Raw genomic sequence first — 10,435 nt, 5'->3', positions numbered from 1 at the left:
CATTACCTTTATGGTACAAAATGTGTGGTTTTTACCGATCATAAAAGCCTTCAACACATTTTCGACCAAAAAGATCTCAACATGAGACAACGACGATGGTCCGAATTACTTAGTGATTACGATTGCGAGATTCTCTACCACCCTGGTAAAGCGAATGTTGTCGTCGACGCCCTAAGTCGAAAGGTTAATGTTAAATCCGTTCTACTTCTAAGCGTCATTGTTCAAACCGATTTTCAAATTCGTATCTTTCAAGCTCAACACACCTCCGTCGAAGAAGGTAATATGTACGACGAAATGTCATGTGGAGCCGAAATTCAACTCGAAACCAAACCCGATGGTCTTTTGTATTTTCTCAATCGTTTGTGGGTTCCCGATCGCGATGACCTTCGTACTTGTATTCTCGACGAAGCTCATAATTCGCATTATTCCGTTCATCCCGGTGCGGATAAGATACATTTCGATCTTCGTGCTACCTTTTGGTGGCCGGGTATGAAAAAGGACGTAGCGTTGTTTGTATCTAAATGTCTTACTTGCTCGAAAGTCAAAGCCGAACATCAAAAACCTTTTGGTCTACTCGAGCAACCACCGATTCCCGTTTGGAAATGGGAAGACATTGCTATGGAATTTATCACCAAATTACCCAAAACCCAGAAAGGCAACGATAGCATTTGGGTGATCATCGATCGATTAACCAAATCTGCTCATTTCATTCCGATTCGCGAAAAGTACTCTGTCGAGCAGCTTGCTCAAATCTATGTTCGGGAAATCGTGTGTCGACACGGGTTGCCATTGTCTATCATCTCTGATCGCGATGCCCGTTTTACCTCTCATTTTTGGCGATCTCTTCAAGAAGCTTTGGGAACACGTCTCGATCTTAGCACCACTTATCATCCTCAAACGGACGGTCAATCCGAACGAACAATCCAAACACTCGAGGATATGCTACGAGCATGTGTTCTTGATTTCGGTGGGAATTGGGATTCTTATCTTTCGTTCATCGAGTTCTCCTACAACAATAGCTACCACTCTAGCATTGATGTGGCTCCTTTTCAAGCTCTTTACGGTCGTAAATGTCATTCCCGATTTGGTTGAACGAAATCGGTGAAGCTCAAATCACGGGACCCGAGATGGTCCAAGAAGCCACCGATGTCATTAATCAAATCCGTAAGAATCTCCTAGCCGCTAGAAATCGTCAAAAGAGTTACGCCGATATACGCTAAAACCTATCGAATTTAATGTTGACGACATTGTCCTTTTAAAAGGATCTCCTTGGAAGGGGGTAGTCCGTTTTGGAAAGAAGGGTAAACTAGCTCCTCGTTTCGTTGGTCCTTTTAAAATCCTTGAACGTGTTGGGAAGGTGGCTTATCGACTCGAACTACCGGAAGAACTTGCCGGTGTTCATCCGACTTTTCATGTATCAAATCTTAAGAAGTGCTTAGCCGAGGGTAATCTCCATATACCTCTCGACGAAGTACATGTCGATGATTCGATGATCATGGTTGAACAACCCGTTGAGATCATGGATCGCAGCGAGAAGAAAACCAAGCGTAGTCGTATTCGGTTAGTCAAATTTCGATGGGAATCACGGCGTGGCGCGGAGTTCACTTGGGAATGAGAAGACACAATGAAGGAGAAGTATCCACACTTGTTTGCATCATCATCGTCATCTTAATTTCGGGACGAAATTTCCTAAAGTAGGGGATACTGTGACATTCGTCAATTTCGGGTCTCGTTGTATTCGTTTTTGTATTCGTTTATAATGTAAACCGACCCATTTTGTAAACCAAAGCTTATGATATAATCAAAATGATGGATTTTATGTTACAATATTGTTTTACACTTGTTGGGTCTTGAAAACATTCTTTTTGGTCCTTAAAACTCCTTAAAATGACTTAAACCAAACTTTGGGGACTATTATTGCCATTTACCAAAAACTTGTTTGACCATTTCAACCATCACATGCATCTTTACCCTATTTGTATGAACCATACTCTTACCATTATAAAAGCAAGGCTCCATACACCATTTTGGTTGTTCATCTTCTCCAAAATCTCTCTCAAATCCAAGTATTTATCTTCAACATTTTGTTATTTTGATTTCTTAAGGTCAACTAATTATAGTCTTTTATTTTAACTTGTTCATCTAATATTACTAACACTTGAATATGGTGGTACAACATATATATAATACACACCCCTTGTTTCCTTTATTTGTTACTTCACCGACTCCGGTTGGTTAAGTTTCGAATGTCATAAGGCAAGGCTTCATGGAGGACTTCGTGTTCTTGATATATATATACACACACACATAACTTATTATACATATCACTTATGACTAACTTCTAACCCTTTTAGTTTGTTCATCTTATTTACAAGTTCCATGGTGTGGGCTTGTATAAGACTAACCTCGGTTTAACCGAAACTAGTCCAAACCGGAAACCGAACTTTTGTTTACTAGTTTTGTTAAAATAGTTGTTTAAACATGTTTATTGCTAGATTTGAGTTTCAAAAATCATTTCTACAAGTTCTTTGATATTAAGCATATGGAATCCATCTATGAACTCGTTGGGAGATGGAAATCGAACTAAACCGAAACTTTTGCTTAAAAGACTTGTAGTTAACTTTTTAGTTGTAAAATTTAAGTTTTCTTCATTTATAAACCAATATACAAGTTCTATGATATTTGGGCATGTAGAAACCATCTATGAACTATTTGTGAGATGGAGACCGAACCAAACCGAACTATACCGACTTTTACTCGTTTAAGACACACAAGTGTGTTTTTAGCTATCAAGACTTGTATATTTCTTTAAAAATAGTTTAAAAACTGATTTTAATTATTTTCTTAAGTACTTGGAATTGTTGGATCCAACTTGATCTCATCACATAGTTTGGACCGACAAAACTGAACACTCGCTTAACGTGCGTTGTTAGTTCTAAACAATAGATCTACATACTTGGTTAAGTGTTAGTATATTTTAATGAGTTATCTCATAACAATTAATATGTTGGAAAGTTGACTTTGGGGTTGACCATTTGTCAAGACCCGAATCGACAACCCGAACACTCATTAAAACCCCGTTTTAGTATCTATGTCCCAAAGGAACTTGCATTTTAGCATTTTTCCCACCTTATTACTTAACATTGGTTAAGTAAATATTAAGGTTAGATACTTTAACCCGGTTTCGAGCAAACTTACATTTTTAAAGGATTGTTATTATAAATTCTTAAATAGTTACATTTTAAACATTGAACTTTAATTGTTTACCTTTTGCAACAATTGTTTTATTTAAATATCTTCAAGACAACCATTCTAAATCCAAGATTTTATTGTCATTTAGGCCTTGCTTGTTAAACTTCATCCATCCGGTTATTCATCTTTTACCGATCAAGTTTTATACTTGAACGTGAGTAACTTCATACCCCGTTTTCTATCTTTTGTTTTGGGGTGACATTTCATACTTATTCAAATCAAATGCTTTATACTTGAGTCTTAAACCACAAACGTTGTTGTATACTTTTCTTGAATAGTTGCTCGATTTGGTGTTCTATGCTTATATGCCTATGTGTTTATCTCTTTCGGTTGGTGGAATCTATAAATCCTAGACTACTTGGCATCCCCTCATAGCAATGTGTCGTTAACGTAATGCAATTAACGATATTCTATTAAATCCTAGACTACTTGGCAATCCCTTGTAGCTAGGTGGCGCTAACGTAATTCTATTAGCGATTGTCAATTTATCCAAGTTTATAGCTATTATTTATGGTTTTGTATACTAGTTTTGTGGCTTTTCATACTATATATCTATTGTTCAAACTTATGAATTGCTCACCAACCTTTGTGTTGACAACTTTATTTTATGAAATGTTACAGGTTTGCATCTAGGTTGATTATGGAGTTCGGTGAAGAAAATGACACAAATACCGTTAGGATATTAGCAAAAATGAACAATATTTGATTTGCTATATTTTGCTATATTTTGTTGTATTTGACTTATGAATATTTGGTTATGTGACATTTTCGATGTTGTGAAATGAAATGAGTTTGTTAAATATTGTCGCTTTAAATAGTGTCATGCGCTTATGGGCAATCGTTACACCTCGGCATGTTCCGCCGCCTTTGGTCGGGGTGTGACAGATTGGTATCAAAGCCATGACAATTAAGATAGATGGTTAGACGTAACGACCTAGAATTGTTATGTTTAGGGTCCTATATGCGTGTTCATACGTGTTTACTCTATTTTATTGTTCATATCGCATGTTTATTTATGAACTTGTTTAAAATTCACCAATATCCTAAATGTTCACATACACACACTTTCATAGTATTTCCAAGGTATCCTTACCTTAAAACGCAAAAAGTAGATTTTTATTGTGTTTTATGGATTACAAGATTAACTTGGATCCCGTTGTTTCAAATCCCTTAAAGGTTGCGTTTATATCGGGTTTGTAGCTATCATAGAAAACAAGACATTATAAAATGACCATTTGACAAAAAGATTCTAAGGATCGAAGGTGATTTACTTACCTGGGATGGTTGAGTTATAATGCTCGTTTTCTAGGCCATAAACCGTGTTATAAATGTTAATTCTTTAAGTAGTCGAATGCGAGCGTTCCGGTCGCCATCCTAATTTTTCGGTGTTAAAACAATAGGGCTACAAAATAAATTTCCATTCATCCTATCATTTTTACATACGCTATCTTAGATTTTGAATTTTCTATTCTATAATCCTAACCCTTTATTTAGGAGCCCTTTAAACTTTGTTTTTTCTTTTTTCTTTTTATAAAAAGTAACAAAGAAGACAGTTTAAAATTGTTTTTCAAGTGCACGCCGTTGACTGTTTATAAATAGACCATGTCTGAACACCTTTTTTTTTTGTTCAAATAGCACGCATGTTGAATTCTCCCAACTACTAAGATCACCGCAAACAGTTGAATTATAAACGGTACCAAAAAAAAAGAAAGGGGTGGGCTCTTGAATGTTTTCTATGTGTTTAATATTTTTTACTACTTGAATTTACAATTTCAACATATAATTCTTAGGGCCGGCTCCGAGAATAAAAAAAGGTTGTGATTTGGACATTAAATAAAGGCAAGGGATCATTCCACACCACCCATGATCTTCACACACCACATTTTTTTCTATACGGCTCGTATAGGGCTATACGGTCGTATAGCACCTGAATCGTGTCAGTTTGTGTCTGATGTTGTCAGTCATCATTTATAGTGCCTCGTATAGTCCTATACGGGTTGTATAGGCCTATACAGTTGTATATAAACTTTTTTTTAAATGATGACCATATATATAAAATATGTGATTTATATGGATCGTATCTGGCTCGTTTATCTTAACGGGCTTAAATGTTGAGCTCAAGCTTAGCTTGTCAAAAACTCAAGACTGTTTGTGGCTGGTTGACCCAACTTATTTATTATTAAATTTTCTAAAATAATTTTGAGGTTTTTTTTTTAAATATTTTAGGCATATTTGTAACTTACATATAATAAAATTTTTACTTTCAGCCTAATATTACATTTAGTCAAATTACTTTCAGCTTAATCTTATCAACCATCATAAAAATCTTTCATGTTTTAAGCTTAGAGAACTAAAAATCTGTCTATACGGGTCGTATAGCACTATACGGCTCGTATAGGCTCGTATAGTCGTTTTCCGGCAGTGATTAAGGCAGTCTGAATGTTTATGCAAATGTTTTCTATACGGTCCTATAGTCCTATACGACCGTATAGATTTTTATGGCTTGTCAGAGAGAAATACGAGACATTTAATGCCTATACGGCTCGTATAGGCCTATACGGTCGTATAGGCTGCAAAAAGCTGTTTTTTTGTCCCCTTGTCAGTCATTCGTACCCTATACGGCCGTATAGACCTATACGAGCCGTATATACATGTGGGGGTTGTGTATGAGGATCACAGAGTATTTTGTTGAGTTTAAACAATTTATTTCTTATATAGGTTTATTTGGTTATTTTTTGGGTTGTGTAAAAACTTTTGTATAAACTTAGGATTAAACATGTCTCATATGAGACTAGAACCCATAACCTTTTGGTTAGGACTTGGGAGTAATACTCCTTTACCGCTATACCAAGCTAGTGGTTATGTAATTGTGTTTAAACATTAAAGATACATATTGTATACAATAAGATACAAATAGCTAAAAAAAATAAAAAATTCTGGCCTAGCGGGGTGTCGGACCTGTGGCTGTCGACCACCCTGCCACCCCCAAGGGTCGGCCCTGATAATTCTAAACATAAACATATAATTCTAATCAACTCATAATTCTACACATAAACATATAATTCTAATTAAACATAAAACATAAATGATAAACAAAAACAATTAAACAAAAACTAACATTTTTTTTAACTAATATTGGGGTTGAAAACCGAAATCAAAGATGGATGATTAATGACGATTTAGGAATTAGGATTGTTGAAATATGAAAATCGAAAAGGCTGGAGCCTTGGAGGGTCTTCGTTGTCGTCGAAGGATCCGATGGCGCTGGAGGCGACACAATCTAGTAATGGGAACGACATGTAGAAGTGGTACGTGCTAGTGTTTTTAAGTTCAAAGTCATTTATGCATGTTTCATTTGACAACTTTTGTTTAACTTTCTTATAAGTTCAAAACACAATCCTATTAACCTATATGTTAATTAGAAGAAAGAAGTTGTGAGGTAAATTCATTATTCGGTTTCTTCCATTTTGATTGGGGAATTGTTTGTGTAGGCCAATTATCCACAATTTTTTTCTTTAATTTTTATTTATATACTTTCAAGTGTTAATTATACGTGTACAAACTTCTTTTACATATAAAGTATTTATGTTTTCTTCTCTTAAAAGTACTAATAAAAGTACAATTTTCCCATTAGAGTTATATTAAAAGTATAAAACAACCCTTATGGTTTGTTTTTTATTCTATAAAAGTATAAAACCCTATACTTTGTATATTTATTTAGCTATTATTATTGTTATATTATTCTTATGTTAGTTAAAATTTGATTCACTTGCGAGTTAACACGTTGGCATGATTTAACATTTTTGCGTCTAACTTTTTTGAGGTTTAAGAGTTGGTGGGTTTACGTAGAATATTTTGTTTTTTTATATAAACTTTTGAAGAGGTTAAAAAAATTTGCGTTTCACATTTTAACTCGCGTATTTTAACTTGCTTTAACACGCGAGTTAAAATTAGGCCCAACGTGTGTGCATGGTTTAACCTTTTCACTTCTGTTTTTTGTATAGTTTAATAGTACTAATCCACAGCAACACACGGGTCTTAAATTCTAGTTGTAATTAAAATACACATCTGCTAAGTGCTAACTTGAAATTAATATATCAGTCACATTAATCAGTCAAGGTTGGGTGTGAGAATTAGCTTTCCATTTGTCAAGTATATTGATGATGACATTAGCATATTCATTTAAGTATGCTCAGTGAATATTTTATTTAGAAAGCTCCCAAATTTTCACCTTGAAAGAACTATGGACAAAGGTTCATGTTCTTTCTTCATGGACCATTTCAAATTCAAATATTCCTACCGACTTGTGGAGATTCTTTAAGACTGGCAATAGGACTCAATTACATACATATGCATACAAAAACACACAAATAAAATTCAAATAAATATTTGTTTTAGCAAATTCCAATGGCTGCGCACAATAAAAACTTAACTGTACTTAATGAGCCAAAAAAAATAAATAAAACCAATCAGCATTGGTTCGATCATTGTTTCTCTTTCGGTGTGGTCATAAAACCCAATGAAGTTAGATCTTCTGAACAACTTAAACACAAAAGTGTTAACCAGAGGTTATTCACATGTGAAAACCAAACTGTACTTCTATATTTATGTTCAACCCACAGGTTAACCTTAAGGGTTGTTTTTCTTAACTAATCGGCTGAGGCGATGCTTTTCTCAATATTGATAGTGATTCTGTTAACAACAAAAGCATCATCTGACGTCACAGTATCCCTTCCTGGCTGCCCATATACATGTGGGAATATTACGATTCCATATCCATTTGGGACACGAAAGGACTGTTGCTTGAGCGAAAACTATCTGGTAAACTGTACGACTTTAACAGTCTCGAACGCCAATTTTAAACTCAAAGACATTGTAGTACAAGAAGGTCTCATTCATACCTTCTTGCCGGTGGCACATCATTGATACAACAGCAATGGCAGTATTAGCAAGTCACATCCCAAAATCAGGCTGTCTAGGTTCCCGTTGTCTAGCAAACGGAACGTCCTTACTGCAGTTGGGTGTGACGCTAGAGCCGACCTCCTGGACTTGAAGGATGGAAGCTACATAAGTGAAAGTATATCAAGGATCCCCTGTAAAATTTTAGTCATGAACAATCCATGTCATGGCCAAGGTTGCATGCAAGCATTCCTTCCTTTTAGTCTGACAAACTTTCGTATTCATACACAAAGAGTCACAAGACAAGTAGGGAATTGGGGTTTAAATAACTGCACATATGCATTTCTTGCTCGTGAAAGCGATTACAAATTTTAATTAAGAAGATCTCGATAACATGAAGAATCGATCTTTCTTAGTGACCCTTGAATGGACGGTTGGGGACACGAGGTGTGCAGAAGCAATGAAAAACAAAACGACTTATGCTTGTAAAGAAAATAGTAGGTGTGAGAACTCTTTTGATATAGTTGATCAAGGCCATTCGCGGGGATATAGTTGTAAGTGCTTATCAGGTTACGAAGGAAACCCGTACCTCCCAGGTGGTTGTCATGGTAAGCGTTGTTTCTTTAGTTAATACCATCAAAAGATTTTAGTAAATGCACTCAATATCGAAGCCTGTTTGTGTTTTTTTTTCCAGATATCAATGAGTGTGACAGACCTAATACAATGATTGCCGATATGGTTGTGTTAACACGAATGGGAGCTACACTTGTCCGTGCCCCTATGGGATGCACGGGGATGGTAGAAAATTTATTGGGAGTGGTTGTTCTTATTTAATAACCATTAAGCTTAAGTCACATGGAAATTTTTTATACATCGGTCAGTTTATACTCATTTTTCAAATGACTTTACGGTGGATTTGTATGAGAATTCATGAGCTTGCTATGTAGTAAATGTTTTATGATAAGTTGATTTGCAGCCATCGGCACAAGCCCTGCAGCTTCAGCTGTGTTAACACTTATGTTATGTTGGGGACTCAAACAAAGGAGGACAATGAAGAGTAGAGAGATGTTTTATAAGAAAAACGGTGGCTTAATTTTGCAGAAAACTCTATTTGAGTCTAAACAGTCCTCCCATGTGGCCAAGATTTTTGCAGCAAGAGATCTTGGAAAGGCAACCAATAACTTTCATATAACCAATGTCATAGGTCAAGGAGGCTGTGGTACAGTTTATAAAGGTGCATTACAAGATAATACAATGGTCGCCATTAAAAAATCTAAGTTTATTGACGAGAAACAGATCGAGCAATTTATCAACGAGGTGATCATGCTATCAGAAGTTAGCCACTCAAATATTGTCAGGCTCTTGGGTTGTTGCCTCGAGACACCGACGCCTCTTCTAGTTTATGAGTATGTAACAAACAAGACAGTGTACCACCACATACATGAAAAAGACTATGCATCTTCAATGACATTTGAAAGACGACTAAACATAGCTACACAGACTGCAGAAGCCCTTGCACATATACACTCAACCACACAAATCATTCACAGAGATATTAAATCATTAAATATACTTTTGACTGATGATTACACAGTTAAAGTTTCTGACTTTGGGATCTCAAGGTTCATTCCTGCGGATCAGACTCACATACAAACATTGGTTCATGGGACTCTTGGATACATAGATCCTGAGTACTTCCGATCTGGAATTCTGACCGAGAAGAGTGATGTGTATAGTTTTGGCATGGTTCTTGTGGAGCTGATCACAGGAAGAAAGGTTTTTTCAAATGATGGAACCGAAAGTGATTTGGGTTTAGCAATGTTTTTCGTTTCGTCACTAGAAAGGGGTTGTTTGATTCAAATTCTTGATGATCAAGTGAGGAAGTATGGGTTCAATGACCATATTAATCACGTAACCAAAATCGCAAAAGATTGTATCGAGCTAGAGGGAAAGAAAAGGCCTAGTATGGAGGAAGTGGAAGAGGAGTTGAGAAAACTGAGACTATCTTTCATAAAGAGTTCACATGGTCATCTTCTAGCTATTGTTTGATTGATAAAGGCTACACTTGTGGACCGTTGTTATTTGGAGTCTTTGTGTTTTTTATTTTATAGTTTGGCGTCTTGAATAGATATGTAACTACAATAACAAACTTGTAATACTTATCATCCCTGGAGATTTGTTGAATTCACGGTCTTTGTATAGTGATCCAGACTGTTGGCCTTAATTGTGTGATCAAGTTTGATAATATGTCGCAGTTCAATTTTGTAATGAGTATAAATTATAG

The 10,435-nt window shown here is 35.7% G+C and overlaps 1 pseudogene; it reads left to right on the top strand.

Annotated features, from left to right (window-relative positions):
* The first annotated feature begins 8,545 nt into the window (after positions 1 to 8,545).
* LOC143560520 (wall-associated receptor kinase 3 pseudogene) lies at positions 8,546 to 10,200 on the top strand (annotated as a pseudogene).
* Positions 10,201 to 10,435: the final 235 nt, after the last annotated feature.

Source organism: Bidens hawaiensis, unplaced genomic scaffold (assembly GCF_021521415.1).
Source record: "Bidens hawaiensis isolate Kalapana, Puna unplaced genomic scaffold, B.hawaiensis_p1.1 tig00020348_1, whole genome shotgun sequence".
NCBI lineage: Eukaryota > Viridiplantae > Streptophyta > Magnoliopsida > Asterales > Asteraceae > Bidens > Bidens hawaiensis.
Note: the sequence above shows the minus strand (reverse complement) of the source record. Positions and strands in the feature narration are given on the sequence as shown.